This window comes from Lycium ferocissimum, chromosome 9, assembly GCF_029784015.1.
Source record: "Lycium ferocissimum isolate CSIRO_LF1 chromosome 9, AGI_CSIRO_Lferr_CH_V1, whole genome shotgun sequence".
Taxonomy (NCBI): Eukaryota; Viridiplantae; Streptophyta; class Magnoliopsida; order Solanales; family Solanaceae; genus Lycium; species Lycium ferocissimum.
This window is the reverse complement of record NC_081350.1, coordinates 15,377,694-15,389,488: the sequence shown is the minus strand read 5'-3', so window position 1 is coordinate 15,389,488 and position 11,795 is coordinate 15,377,694. Positions and strand designations below refer to the sequence as shown.

Sequence of the window (11,795 nt, the reverse complement as noted above, 5' to 3'; positions counted from 1 at the left end):
TATGACTCCTCGGAATTTGGAAAAGTCGCTTCTCTAGAACCTAACCTTTGATATCCTTTCTAGATGATTTCTTCGTTGGTCATGAGTCTGGAGATAGTGGGGCCCCCACAGTTGGCTAATTTTCCCTTGGTCAATCCATTGGATAAGCTTCATTTCCAATTCTCCGCACTCGTTTGTTGTATGACTTTGGAATCGTCGGTGGTAGAGACACTTTCTGTAACCCACAGAAAGAGCGCACGGTGGCAACAGATTTGGTCTTTGTACGTACACCCCAATGCTTCCCAAAGTCTCCAAGAGTTCTTGTTTCGATAGCTTTACTAGTGTACCCCAGTTGTGTGATCTTGTGCCTTTAAGAACAATTGTGCTGAAACGGGAGGCTCTTCGAGCCGAGACTCGCGCGGTCTCCATAGACTTTCGTATGGGAATAAGTAGTTTGTCATCTCCATATGGTATGGGGTCAATCCCCTTCTTGTTGATTGAGTGGGACATAACTCCCGAGTGGAACTTGAGTGCCTTTCCCTTGTTTAATCGATTGGTAGGGTGTTGCTTTGTTAGTTTCTCAACATAAGCCGGAAGTTTCTCTTCCCTCATTTTTTCATTGGTACGCCTTAGTAGTTTGTATGCAGTCTTTCATTCTAGTAGTGGCTGGGGCCATTCTATCATCCCATTGTCGATTTTTCTCGCTTGTTACGCCCTCGTCGTCACCGACTAGATTGACGCAAGGCGAGCCACTCATGCTGTCTGGAGTCTCCATTTCCTATTAGCAAATTAACCTTTTAAAAGTGGAGCTAAATTGGTTTTGATGGTTATTTTCTTTGGTTTTCTTTTGGGTAGTGACCGGAATGTGGACCAACCAAGAGTTTCAACAATATATATGATTTTCACACAAAGCAGTTATATCAAATAAGCATTTAGATAATATAATTCGCTTTTCTATACCTCGTTATCCAGGCTACTAGCGTGGAAAATGCACTGTGTCATATGTAAAACAAATATATTGTTCCCAAAAATAAAATCCCAGTGCTTTTCATTAATGATATTTTCCCAAGTGGGATTACAAGGCTTTTTAAAGTAAACGCAATATTCAGAAAAAGTCCACTCCATGGACAGAAATCTGGTCTCTATCATCTCGCGCTTTCTTGGCCCTTCGAAGGGCGGTATGAATGGCTACGTGGGCTGGCATCAATGCTGTCCCAATCCACTGACCCCTCTGATCGTCTAGAAATGATGTCCCTGTATCCATGGCTTTTTTGACAAAAGTGTCAAGCCATTCCAATCTTTTCAATGAAGCGACTGCCTCGTACGTCAAACTCTTAATTATCTTTTTCGATCATATTCTATCTTCGCTCGATGATCCATTTCTCTTCCTTCTATTCGTCGTTTCATTCTTCGACTTGAATTGCATTCACGGCTTCCTTATCCTCGAAATTTGCACGAGATACGACCACCGGAGCGACGCAATTACCAGCTAACTCGGCCCTAAGCCACTCGCAGTAATTTTCATCGTGACTTGGATTGTTTGGATCTTTATCCAACTTATCTTCTTTTATCACATTCTTCCAATCTTTCTGAGCATCTTTTATACCTTCGATACGACTCTCTTCATAATCTCGTACAAACTCTCCCATATTACCCATATTCGGAATAACCTGTCTCATATCAAACTGTCTAAGAACTCTCAATGGTGCGTAGGGTCTGATTCCCCTAATGCCCATAAGCGGTAGATATGGACGCCTACGGCTCTTGACGCAAACAGTCTGGGAATAAAAATCAAGTACCCTCCACCTGATATGTTTCTCTCTTAGTCTAGAAAAGATGTGAGCCCATCCTCTTTTGAACCCCACAAGGTATAGCAGCGACTCCCAAGTCATCCTCTCTCAGGGTTGGATCTTGGCTAGTAGATAAACCGTTTTTATCCAAATGCTTAAGTATCCACCATTGGACTAAGAGGTTGCAACCTTAGAAATAGTAATAATGGTTGTGGCACTCTCCCAAAGCTCGATATATATCTGATAGGATAATATGGATGATGTCAAAATAATTGGTAAGCCCATTTTTTGTAACCCCCCTAAGAACATCAGGAGCAACAAAGACAACCCGGGTATCAATAGCTAGGGAGGCATTTTATGGAAATACCATGGTTCTCAATAGGCAGGTAATAAAGGCTAATGTCTGGTTAGCTTCCCATGACTGGAGTGAGGAAAACTCAAGGATGTGGTTCTCATACCCCTATTTGGATGAATACCTACCATATAACTCTCTAAAGGCTATGGTGGGTCCCTGTGCTCAATCGGCTTTGTTGACAAAGAAACATGTCTTTGATTTCTTTTGGGGTAGTTTTGTGAGGGATAAAGATATTTTGAGCTAATTTATTTTTGGATGTGATAGCACGTCCTACACTTTCCAGGACATCTCTAATCTCTTCTAAAGTGGGAGTCATCTCTACCTCTCCAAATCTGAACACCATTCTGTCGTTGTCCCAATAACCAATAATGATCTCTAGGAGACCCGGATCTCCCGTCATATCCTTTAACGACGGTAGATCCCCTATACAACTCTTTATTTCTTTCTCTAATAATTAGTCAATCCTTTCCACCACATCACTAAACATGGTGGGGGACCCACAACCATATCAATTAGCAGCACCAGCAAGTTCTCCTAAACGTTCTGAATGTCACGAACCCGCTTCTTAACGTTACCTACGGTATCAACAAAAACAACAATGGTATGCAGTGAGCCGTCGCTCGGTGAATGCCTCGGGGACAATAAGTGATATGAAAATAAAGTGTAATAACATATAAAGAAATCAATTCTGAAGATAGTGTGACACAATAAGGAAATAGGTATTCAGCTTGTTTATCCCAATGAAACACAATTATCAAAACAGGTTATAAAGTCCTAGTCAAGTTCCAACCTCCAAATATGCCATTTGAGTTGATCATGATTATTAACAACAGTCCCATTAAAGATAGGAATATCACACTTGCCAATACAGGCCAAAAAAAAAAATCAATCATAATGAAGGGATGACCTTTGAGGTTCCCTAATCATAGCGATTAAATCATATCACACCGGAATATGAAATTCAACGGTGGCTATCCTTCCTCTCGAATAGCTAGGCATAATCACACCCTGTGTATAACCCATAGCCACTCTTCCTCCCGAATGGCTAGGCATTATCACGCTAGGATCCATAGTGGCTACCTTCCTCCCGAGTAGCTAAGCAAAACACAACAACCGAGCTTGTCGACATAAAAGCCAATTCATAATTCATTTGTAATATAGTCACATCATCAATTTCCATTAAGGTTCATTATGCCATATTGAAAGAATAAGTCATTCCAATCAATGTTTTGGAAACGTTTAACTTCTTTCTGAAGGATTCCATGTCCTAATTCATCGATGAGAATATCATTACCAACCCTTAACCATCATTATTAAGCATCTAACTTATAAAGGAAAACGTTCATAATATCATATACATATATAGGGTTTGTTGCAATCTAGTTTTAATGTGGGCTTGTCCCCTCACACACATTAACCCCCATTTAGACATGAATTAGAGTTCAAAAAACACGAAAAGATTACTTTTCTTTTCATTCATTAAAGAACCTTAAATGAAATTTATAATTCCAACAATAGTTTCAAAAAGTGATTTTCATTCAAAATAAGTTTTCAAAAGGGAGACATACCTTAATTATGCTTTACGTATCTTAACAATTCACCTTCTTAGCGAAGAACACCCAAAACCCGAGCTTGAGTCACTTTGAGATGGATTACTTTGCAAACCCTAGGTTTTTGTCACGAGAATCATGTTAAGAATCATGGGTTTGATGCTAGAATAGATTAATAATGTTAAAGATGTTCTTACCTTTGATTTGGAAACTTGGAGGAATGATTTTCGTTCATAGGGTTTTTCAGAAAGTGGAGGAATAAACAAAAAAAGTGCCTTATTTATATTTTTCTGGTGAAAACGGGCCAAAGGAGGCCCCCGAAGGACAGGCCGTCCTTCATGTTACGGTCCGCCTTTAGTGGAAATTTCCAGAGAGTTCTTGCGATTTTTGAGGTGTTGCGGTACCGTGTTACGGCCCGTAACACGTGTTACCGTAATGTCTCACCATAACACATGCCAAATTTCCAGCGAAGACAGGCTTTAGTAAAATGGGCATAACTTTTTTTTACATAACTTTTGTTGGGCTGGGCAACATACCATTGGAAAGTTATTTCAAATATCTACAACTTTCATCAAGGAAGGTTTTCCAAATTCGCAATATATTTTCATGAAACTCGACCAGAAGACAGACCTACCAAAACTTAGGCGAATTTAAGAGCCCTTAAGAATTTCAATTGTTGGTTTGACTTCAAAATGACCATCTTCCACCCGAATTCTTCAAGAATGGATTCATATAGATAAATTATCATCCTAACACTATATTTTTATACATTCACACCTAGTTCAAGTTTATGGGGTGTTACAGCAGTGTCTTCAGGTTTTTATACCTTCTGAACACAGTAGGGTGTCTTTTCTTGTCCGATTCAGGTAGGTTTGAGATACTCGAACCGGTCTATGGTCAGCATGCGCTATATCAGTAGGAATTTGGCTTCGTTCTACACTAATTTCTCCAGTGATTTTCAAGAGAATGACACAGGTTACCCAAAGCGACAAGTTGGGGGTTAGGCTCTCTAAGAGGCTGTGGGATGACCGCGTACCCGCTAGACCTTAGAGACCTCAAAAGAAGATATTAAAGGTCTTTTAGTGAAGGTGTGACCACCGCTCATCCCGCATCGTCATCCTTTAGAAAAATATAAAATAAATGCCGGAGTGGCGGAGTATGCATGCATGAATGACGCTATATTTTGCGGAATTTTAAACACATAAACAATTTATACCACTTAAACAATTTATATCACACAAACATATAAATAATTGGAACCCTTATGGTTAGAACCTTAAATTGTCCCCAAGGAATCGCCATCTTTAGCGTGTCGTAGTTTTTCCGATTCGTATTTGCACTTGCCTCATTTAAAAAGTAAAGTGTCCCGGGGAAGTACGGTTGTCAATCGTACCGGGAAAAAGGAAAAAATATACTTCTACGTGGATGGTGCTCTAAATGGACTTTATTTTAGAATCGCCACCTAATTTTTAAGAAATTAGGAAAAACCAAGTCGAAAAGGGTTCATTTAAAACAATTATTTTACGATTATTTTAAAAGAAAACTAATCTACACAGAGTCTAGGTAAGGGTTGTGGTGATCCCCCGAGAAAGGTGTTAGGCACCGCGGTATTAAGGAACCTCTCAATTGCGGTTTACTTACGGGTTCTAATAATATATTTATGTAGATATAAATTGGCCATGATAAAAATAGTTATGCTTTATACTTCCGCAAATAAAAATTAGTCTTTCATGAATCAAAAGTGGTAAAATATTGCCCAAAATTGGGCGTTTAAGGTATCAGACTAGAACACTTAGGCTAATACCCGCAGGCTCTTAACCTAAGTAGGACTCTACGTAAGTCCACCCAAAAAATAGTTTTGGAAAAAACGTTTCGAAGTATAAGAAAATAGTTTTTAAGAAAATAATTTAGATACACTATTTATAGTCCATATAATATACATATATGTAGTCTATTTTTATTCCTAAGCTTTTAGTCAATTTTTTACTTTTTAGCCTAAGTCTAAATATCCATAATTATTCCTATCAGTGTTGAATATTGGTCCAAATTAATCCATATGTCATAAGTCCACAAGTTTTATAAGTGTTCAAATCAGTCCCAAGTTTTATAAAAATCGGCAGTTTTGGTTCTTTTATTCACATCAGTCCCAAGTCACGTTTATGCTGCAAATTTAGTCTTATCTTTCATTGCAAATTTTTTTTGGTAACTTTAAAACATGGCAATCACATAAGGCTTCCAATTAGCATTATAATTAAGCAAGTAATCAATTTAAAATGCGCAATTTAAATGAGGTAGAGAGTTGGGCTGACCAAGCCCAAAAAGAAAATATTTGTGCAATCAGTCTCGATTTAATTCCACGTACGCTCCGTTTTTGCTCCAAATTCGGTTGATTTGATCTAAATGAATTGGTGGGCCTCATTAAACCCACCAATGAATGGGGAGGTTTGCAAATAAAAGGGTATAAATACATTAGTATCTAATCACAAGGACATAAATTAAATTTACAAGGCCACAATTTAAATTACAACACAACTGGGCTAAGCCCATGACTAAATGAAAAAAGAAAAGGGATATATTATGCAAAAAAAAAAAAAAGATCAACCGATTAAAGTACGGGCCTGGATTGGCCCAGCTTTTGAAATCATGCTAGAAATTTTCTAAGTGTTGAACTGTGATATACTATGTGATATGCCCCCATATGGAGAGCAAAACCCATTGAAGGGCATACCCTCCATATTCAACCGATATACACTATTTGCCCTTCGATATTCACTCTATATATAACTCTTTTAACTCCCCAAAGGAATTCAAAGATTCCCAAAAATTGCTCAGATTTCCCAGGTTTAGAACTGTTCAGATTTTATCAAGCAATCAAGCATATAGGCCACTTAGATTCATGGATTCTCAACTAGCAAACAAGGCAAGCACAACAAGGAACAACTTTGTCAAGGATAAGAGAGTAACCAGACATGCTTCTAAACCAAAACAAATACATACAAGTGTAGTGTCCACATAGTGCACACATCATATTCTAAAGGTCCCTTTTCACTTTTTGAAACTCATGATTAATCTAAACTAAAGTAGAGGCAAGAGTTCTCATAGTTTCAGTGTTTAGGGATGGGCAATGAATCTAGTCAATGTATCAAACCTATGAACAAACATGGTAAGGCTGAGGTCAATAAATCCCACAAACAGCAATTTCACATAAACAAAACAAGAGTTTAAGTGACAAGAAGGGGTGAAACAATAGCATTGAGGAGAGATGAGACCAGGGAGTGCCAATTAATCCAATAGGGCAAGTAAGGGAGGTCTATAAACAACATTCTCTTTTTCCAGTTTTACCAGTTAAGGTCAAAGCAAGTTTAAACTCAGAAATTCTCAAGCAAAGGTTCAAATTGCAAGTTATAAAGTGTATTTAACCATATCAGGTCTTATAGAGACATTAGTGAAACTTTCAAATGATAATCTAACTCATTTTATTCCTAGAGCCATACAGGGGAGTCAAAGGAAGAAATAGCCAAAAGAGATCCTTAGAAAGACACACAATTCAAAGAAGTCAAAGGGCAACTAAGAGGGACATAGTGCTATTTCTAGGTTCAAGTGCAGATCAACCATAGTCCTAACAAATCACATATAATATGAAGTTCCAAGTAGAAGAAATGGCAGGCTCCAAGGAATCAAAACTAGAACAGAAGGACTCATAGCACTGTCCTAAGTGCAAAAATGTAGCAGTAGACATGTCTTGGTTTAAGCAAATAAGCAGGTGCAAAGAATCCTATACATGAATCCTCTAAACAAAAGAAACTCCCAATCAAGTAGCAAGGATAAATATAATTAAGCAGGTGCTATACCTAAACTTTGGAGTGTAATTTTAATCTTTATTTCCAATCCACTCATCCTTAGTCTCTATGTGAATCATGTTATTCAAAAAGAATCCTAGAAATCGTGGCACTATATTAATATAAGCTAAAGAAAACTCTCATGGAGAATTACAAATAAATGGAGTACAAAGAAGTGTCAAAGATCCAAAGACAGTATCCCCTGCACGAGCTGTTCCCCAACCCATCTTGCCCAATCTTGAAATAGGAAACCAAATTTTCTCCATATTATCTGCCCTTAAAAGTTTCAAAACATGATTAACAAATGCACACAATGCACCTAAAGCTCAAGACACTTGAAACTCTTCAAGGACCAAAAAGGTAAGCTACTAGTGCCCAAGTTCTTATTACTTTTTTCTATAGCAAATTCTTAATCTGGACAGTCTCAAAACTTACTAAAACAGATTCAAAAATCATTTTTTATCTTCATATACTTTGTCATAGTAAGGAATGATGAAACAAGACACTAGTCAAAGCAAAAAAAAGAGTCATATGAACACACAAAACATTCCTCCTATGGTTTTACAGGTCACATAGTCAAGAAAGAAAAAACCAGATTCATTCTAAATATTTTCAGAATTAGCTAAGTTTATTATTTTCATGGCAGTACTAAGAATTCATATTGGCAAACCTTTTAAGAGAGATCCTTTATAAACAAATTTCAAAGAGGTTTGGAGAAAAAGGGTCATTTTCATATCAAATCCCATCTCAAGGAGTCTGAGTATCTGGTATGTTTAGAGTTGTATGTTCGCAGATCACCCACAAGTTCCCAAAGGGTAATTCTACTTTTGGATAACACAAGCCGACAGAGTAAAAATTCTATTAGATCTAAATATGCACAAACAAAAGATAAATCTATTATTCCAAAATCTTTAAATTAGTCTTCAAACTGTCTTTAGAGGGTCATTTAAAGGTAACACACAGGCAGTCTTTGAAAGAAAGAATACATAAGTGGTCTCTCTTTCTTTCTTTTTTTTTAGGGGAAAAATCCCAATTTAGGTTCATTTTAAAACCTATTCTTATCATATGACTTATCTTAGACCATTTTAGAGTATCATTTAGGCTAAGTCTGATCTACTAATAGTTAACAAAGAAACAGGGGCCATTTATGACCTTTGAAACAGCCTTAGTGAAGAACATACATCATAGGCATCACATATTTATCTTTTCACTCAATGATCAATGTATACATAATATTGACAAACTAAAAATGGTCCTAAAGTAATCAATATGAAACTAAGGTGAACACAGCATCTACAAGAAACTAACAAAACACATGAAAAATAGGAAAATACTTCATTGACTCTAAATAAGCAGAAAAATAACAACTATGGTTTGAGATTGACATCTCTACCTCGTTTCAGCCTATTTGACCCTTAGTCTCATTAGTTGATGTTCCTAAACCTCTTTTATACTTTGTTATAATAATACTGCAACATAACAATCTCAGATTTTCAATGAGATAATGAACCAAGATCCAAAATCAGCGCCTACCTTTGACTCTTTATTCTTAATACCTAGTAACTAATTATCAAAACTTCAAAAAAATAAAAGAAAAACAAAACTTCATTATGCTAATATGATAACACAATAACATGGTAAGCACAATGAAACTACAAACAAACAGCCTTTATACTAACATGAACAACATCAGCACATATATACCAACTAAATTCATAAGACAAAGAACCTTTAAACAACTTTTGAATAATCATTCACAAAAAACAAACAGCCTTCATACAAACGAGGGCAACATCAACATATATATATATATATATATATATATATATGTATGTATGTATGTATGTATGTATGTATGTATGTATGTATGTGTGTGTGTGTGTGTGTTGACATTAAATTTTGGCCCTCTTTTTTGTTTAATCAATTTCACTATGCTTCTCAGTCGTGAAAATTCCCCAATAAATAAGTTTGGAATATTTTAACTAATTACTACACTATTTTTTAGATACTATTTCTCTAAAATTAAGAAAGGTTTCTATCGTTTCTTAAAAAATCACCAAACAACATATTTTTTTTATATATATAATTAAAAAAATTACTAAACATCATTCTTTACAATTAAATCACTCAAAAATAGTGTTGGTATTCCTATATCAATATTGGCATTGACATTTTTCCTTTATTCCTACTCGTTACAGTATTAATCATCTTTTACTTTATTTTAAAACTAAATACATATATTAAATTACTCGTATTGCAATTCATATAGGTGTATATTATTTGGGAATTAATTAGGACAAAGAAGCATATTTTAATTAATTGATAGAAGTGAAAAGGGGTTAGGAAATAATCATCTACCCAGAATATTGGGCCAATTCCCTTTTCCTCATAAATCAAAATCTGTGGCCCAAAAGACCCAAACCAATATCCACCGACCCGGCCCACCTAAAATTAAAGCCACCACCTAAATCCCCAAACTAATTCTTCAACCCCATTTTCATCCCAACCAAACGACCCAAGTATTCTTCACCCAAATTCAATGGAAATCTGAAATCCCTAACTAGCCATCACCTCCACCCGTCTCCCATTCACGTCACCTCTCCGCCGGCTCCACCGTCGGACCGCTGGATCAAAGGGGTCATCGATGCCACTGTCATCATCAATCACCTTTTCTCCCATCTCCCTTTTCTGAAAAATAGAGCTCAACAACTCCTAAAAGGTCAATTGAGACCTCTGAAAAAGGGGAAGAGCAAAGATCCATCAGCCCATCTCTCAATCCGATGGATACAAACTAGAATCGGCAATATTGCTACACCAAACGGCTCTTTCTCTTTCAAATCACCTCTGAAAAGGTGAGAATCCCATCACTTCATCATTTTCAATTTCAGAATTCTCAAAAAAGAGATTTTCTCTCCTTATTCATTACTTTGAATTTTAAATTTGATACCTTTAATTTTCAGCTATAAATACAGCCCCTCTATGGGCTGTTGAGGACAGGTTGATTAACCACAAAAAAATCCCTTTTATTTTTCAAGTTTTCCCTCATAAAATTCCCTTTTCTAAAAACTTGGATTCTCAGAAAATCTTATTTTTTACTCTAAGTTTTGATTGTCACTCTAAGTTTTTGATTGTTTGAAATCCCTTCTTTTAGTTCTCGGCTGAGAAAAGACCACTTCAAGCGGATTCCGAGACTCGACGACGATAATAGCCTCAGTTCACTGTCACGGAGAAGGTAATCACACTCGTCCTCTCTTCGTCTTTCATTTTTATAAGAAGTAGAAATGTAGTCGTTCAAGTATTTCTCGTCGATTACTTTGTTTGGTTGGTTGGAATGTGTTCTCTCCTCGTTTGTTGTAAATTAGTGTAAGGCGACTAATTTCGTCGAATATGTGTTTAACCTCGTCGCTTGGCTAACTCTATGTTGCAGTCATTTTTTTTTTAGTCTGTGACGTTCCTATTTCTAACATAAATCAGTGAAAAAAATGACCTATAGAAACCATGAATTTAACAAGGGAAAACTACTGATTTACGATAGTATAATATGAGCTTCTATGCAGATTTGGTATTCCCTTGTTGTTATCTTCTCGTATGATCAAGTAAATATTTTTTTTTTTTAAAATAGTTCTACTTATTTTCCCACAGAAATTTGTAATGTTATCATGGTTATGGTGATGGGATAATTCTTGTTAAGTATATTTTGAGTTGGAATCTAGACATATATGAAAACTTCTCCTCGTTTCATTCTCGGTTTACAGAATTAACATGTAGTCGTTTGATTATCTGGCCTGGTTCATTTTTTGAGTTCTGTACATTTTTTGGGTCTGTTTTTTGTTTTAAAAAGATAGTAGATGAGCCATTCTGAATGTCAGCATGTGAAAGGCTAATAAAAACTAAGGGCATTTAGCGAAATACCACTGATTCGTTAACTTGTCGAATATGTGATTAACTTTGACACTCATCTAGTTTTTTTTTTCTGTTTTGAGATTCACCGTAGCTTGTTTTACTTGTTCTTTTCGGGGTAAAAATGAACTAAGAACTTTAAGGAAAGTATTTGATAACTTGTCGAACTTTCAGAACTCACTAACTAAGGTATTCTGCTAGCATTCAGGAGCTCTTCCTGTGTTTATAAAATATTGGAGTTTACTGTTTGGTCGAGCCTTCTATTTTGTTTAATAGAAAAAACCTGAAATGGTTGAGCACCATGCCTAAATTCTGTTTAAAGCGGAGTCGCAACTTACTCTTTTTCCTTATGAAATTTATTCAAGCTAATTTAGGGACTTAA

The 11,795-nt window shown here is 36.2% G+C and overlaps 1 long non-coding RNA gene across 1 annotated transcript; it reads left to right on the top strand.

The window, feature by feature from the left end:
* Positions 1–9,972: 9,972 nt before the first annotated feature.
* LOC132029693 (uncharacterized) lies at positions 9,973–11,132 on the top strand. Its single transcript, XR_009407893.1, has 2 exons — positions 9,973–10,365; positions 10,665–11,132. It is a non-coding gene; the product is annotated as an uncharacterized LOC132029693 (long non-coding RNA).
* The last annotated feature ends 663 nt before the right edge of the window (positions 11,133–11,795 follow it).